This window comes from Primulina tabacum, chromosome 3, assembly GCF_025594145.1.
Source record: "Primulina tabacum isolate GXHZ01 chromosome 3, ASM2559414v2, whole genome shotgun sequence".
Classification (NCBI taxonomy): domain Eukaryota; kingdom Viridiplantae; phylum Streptophyta; class Magnoliopsida; order Lamiales; family Gesneriaceae; genus Primulina; species Primulina tabacum.
In genome coordinates, this window is record NC_134552.1 from 16,157,281 (window position 1) to 16,161,789 (window position 4,509).

Here is a 4,509-nt window from a genome sequence, read left to right on the forward strand (position 1 = left end):
ACTTGGAGGTTGTTTTTCACTTCCGTATGGTCTGTGCAAGTGGTCCAGACACTTGCACATGATGTGTGTAGTCTTGTTTGTTCTGAGTGGGTCTCTGCCCTATTTCTGTTGGTGCTTTCCTTTGGCACATTCATGGTTCCTGGAGGGCGTTTACTGCTGGTTCTCCTTGGCCGCCGTATCAGTTATTGTAGAGGTGTTTGCTGGATGTCATGGGGATTCATGGGGTGCTTTCTAAAGGATCCTCTGCTTCTTATGACATGTTCGTCAGACTCCTACTTCATGGGATCGAGATCTCTGCTCTTTTGATTCAGATGCTAGATATCCTTTGTTCTGGCGGGATTGCGATCTATATATTACTCTGTGATCGCCATTATTGGACCTCTCCAGGATGATAGCTCCGGGATGAGAGCTTTTGCATGGACTCTGCGATCATCTCGCCATTATCATTTTGTCTTCCTCAGCATGCGGTTCATAGCGCTTCTCCTTTTTGATTAGTTGTTGCCGCTTATTTGGTAGTCTTCTAGGGTTCGTTTTGCTTTTGTAATTCCTTCCCTAGGTTGCTTTGTATTTATGTTTCTACTGCTTTAGCCTTTTTGAGGAGGTTATGGTTTTATCCACCTCCTCTTTTAGGTTTTTTTTTTCTGTATTCTGTATTTTGTTACTGTTTATTTTGTGGATATATACAGGTAGGGGTCTGCCTAACCCCCCCGCATCCGGCGGTGTTTTCCGGAAAAAAAAAAAATAAAAAAAAAAAAAAACCCTAAACCCTAAACCCTAAACCCTAAACCCTAAACCCTAAACCACCCTAAACCAAAACCAGCGAAAATGCTCTCTTCCAAAAAAAACCCCAAATTCACCCCAAAAATCGCCCTACAATGACCCTACCCTCGTCGCCGCCGCCGCCGCCGGTTCACGGCCGGTTCACTTTACCATCGGAACCGCCTCTCTTGGGCGACCATCATATCAAAAAATCAGCTCAATCGGAGTTCGGTAGCACCTCCAAATCGCAGATCGAATTTACGCCGCTACAGTGCTCTTCTTCGTCGCCGGCCACCGCGGCTCCTTCCGGTGCCGGACCTACTCAGGCAGACTCGCCTCAACTCTCTCGTCACTTTCCGACACCTGCGCGACCAGACAACTCAGCCGTTCAGGTGCCATCTCCGGTTGAAGTTACGGTAGCACTGTTCACCGAGGAGGCTACTGGTTTTTTCCCAGATTCCGGCCACCTCCGGCAATGTTTGTTCAATCCAGACCCCGATCTATGATCCTATGGTCCAGACGATTCCAACCATCCATGAATCGGTCCGAACGCCGTTCATTCCCGCCGGGAATTTTAGATCTAAAATTCCGGCTGAAATCGTACCTTCTCCGTCAATTTCATCGTCGATTTCTAGCCCGAATCCGGCGTCTTTTGTCAATTCCTCTTCAGCGTCTGATCGTCTAGTCATGGGCAATTGTGTAACACCTTCAATTTCGGAAAAACCGCCGGTGATCGGAAATCCCCAAATTCCGGTTTTTCCTCAATTTTCGACCACTGTTTCAGTTGATTTCCCCTCTCTGCCGCCCGGTTCTGCCGTGTTTGGGTCCGGTTCCTTGCTCCCTGGGGCGTCACCGTTCACTGCTGGTTCATCGGTCGGAAAGTCAACGGGAAAGTCAACGGTCAACCATCATCAGTCAACTCTGCGGAATCGGCGTTTGAACTCAGTCATACAGGTAATTTTGTGGGCTCTACTCGCACGATTGCACCTGTTACTCCTTCTCTGTCATTTCGTGATATTTTGGCCCCGTCGTCCTCTCGGACGACCAAGAACAGTTTCGAGGATGTTCTTGGGTCAATGGATGAGATGCCCGCACCGTCCTTTAGGGACGGTAAACCGGGCATTCGCTTTCGGATGAGGACATCTCATCTTTATCTGCACCATTTAAGTTTGCTTTGGTCGGTAAGATTTCTGGCAACCGATCGATTGTGCCCAATCATGCTATTTCTGCGGCTTTTGCCAATTTCGGGTTTGCGCGACCATATACCTTGAAATTCTTGCCACGGGGATTTCTGGTGATTGTTCTCTCTTGTGAGGAGGACTATGCCCGTCTCTGGACTAGGGGCAGTCTGTTTATTGGTCCACTGGGTATCAGACTCTCCAAGTGGACCCCGGAGTTCAATTTCCAGGCGGAGTCTCCTCTAGCCCCGGTTTGGGTCCGACTTCTGGAGTTACCGCTCCATCTTTATGACAAGAAGAGCCTTTGCGCTCTTGCTAAGCTTTTGGGCAATCCCATTAAAATTGATGATCACACAGCAGATGGCACTCGGGGGTCCTTTGCCCGCATTTGTGTTGAGATCAATGTCTTGGAGCCCCCTGTCCAGTCCATCTGGGTGTCATGGGGGGCTCACCTACAGGAGATTGAGGTAGTTTATGAGAAGATTCCAGCATATTGTACTGATTGCAAGATGCTGGGACATGCTACCAGTGTGTGTTATTCGCATGGGAAGAATCCCCGCCCAGTCCGGACTAGACCTGCTGGTCCTGTTCCCCCGCTTCAGGTTGATACTGTGGGCATGACACACCAGGAGGGTGTGGCACCTAATGTTGCTCAGGGTCCTCAGGACCAGAATCCTGATCAGTTCGTTGGCCCTAAGCGCAGGAGACGGAGGCGGGCTGCGCCTCGTGTTCCTCATGTGAGGGCACCTCCTGCTGCGCATGTTGTCCCGGTGGGTACCTCGAACGCTTTTGATGTCTTGTCGCCTTGGCAGGCGGAGGCGGAGCGAGGTAGTGATTCCAAGGTAGTTGGTGACAGTCCTGATGATGTTCTTCCTTTTGGGGATGAGGGTGTTGGTTGTCATGGAGAGGCGCCCTTGGCGCCGAGTTCTCCTGTGGGTGTTGGTTTTGATCATTCGGGTACTTCCATTGTTGAGGTGCTCCCTTCGAGATCAGTTGGTGTGCCTGCTCAGTCTTATGGTCAGGTTCTGGAGGAGGATGAGTCTATCCCTTTTGAGGATTGTATGGATGAGTTGGGATCTTCAAAAGATGGGGTGGCTGTGTTGTTTGGTGATTCCGTTCTGTGCTTGGAAAATCACAGTAGCCATTCTATTCCTTCCCTCCCTGGTTCTCCGGAGGTTTCTTCCATGGTGGAGGAATTGTTTGTTAGACAGGGGCCCCCTGTTTGTGAGTTGGTTGCCAGACAGGTGTCTGAGGAGGATCCTGATTCGGGGTTCGATAGACACTCTGCGTCTGCTGTTCCGGACATTGGTATGTCTGATGTGAAGAAGAGGAAGCAGGACGATCTTGAGGATTCGTCCAAGAGGCGGCAGGGTGATCCTGATGCCCACCCTTTATGAATTGCATGATCTGGAATATCCGGGGACTTCGGGGTTCGGAGTCCCAGCAGAGGCTGCATGCCTTTGTGAAGGAGAAACAGGTTAAGGTTTTGGCTGTTTTGGAGCCGATGATCGATTTAGATCAGAGATTCATGACTCGTCGTCTTGGTTTTTCTCGAGTCATTTCGAATCTTTCTGGTCACATTTGGGTGTTTTTTGCTGCTGATGTGCAGGCTGAGTGTGTCCTTGATCATGCTCAGTTCCTTCACATTAAGGTTTCTGCCCCTTTTTTACCCACATCTGTTTTTTGTTCTTTTGTTTATGCCAGATGTGATTATCTTGAGCGTCGGGACCTCTGGTCTTCCCTGCTTCACGTCAAGCCTGTTCTGGGTCCTTGGCTGGTTGGTGGGGATTTCAATGTTGTTCGTGATGCGTCTGAGTGTTTGGGCACCCGTGGTGGTAGGTTGCTACCCATGGAGGAGTTCAACACTTTCATTATGGATTCTGGTTTGATTGATGCTGGTTTTGAGGGGTCTTCGTTCACTTGGACGAATAAGACCGTTTGGAAGCGGTTGGACAGGGTTATGGTTTCTGTTGATTGGGGTGATCATTTCAGCTCCATTCGAGTTGAACATCTCCCCCGTACTGTTTCTGACCACTGTCCGCTTTTGGTTACCGCTCCGGTTTTTGCCCGTGGGCCGAGCTCGTTTCGCTTCCAGCGTATGTGGCTTCGGCATCATGGTTTTTTGCAGACTGTCAGGCTTAATTGGAATTTGCCTTGCAGTCTGATTGGTATGTCGCGTCTTTTTGTTAAGTTGAAGCGTCTTAAGAATCACCTCAAGTGGTGGAATCGGGATGTTTTTGGTAGCATCTTTGATAAAATCACCGAGGCTGAGAGCGCAGTTCGTTCCGCTGAGCTTGCTTGTGAGGCCGATCCTTCTGATTCGAATTGGACTGCCCTGTCCGATCGTAATGCGGATCTGGCCCGTGTCACCGCCATGGAGGCGGATTTTTGGAAACAAAAAGCTGCATGCAACTGGCTAGAGGATGGTGAGCGGAACACCAAACTCTTTCATAACATGGTTAAGAAGAAGCGTGTGGCTAATAAGATTTTCCGCATATGGGATGATGGGGTTTGCCTGACGTCTCCTGAGATGATTCAGCGGTCGGGTGCTTCATTTTTTCAGCACTTACTC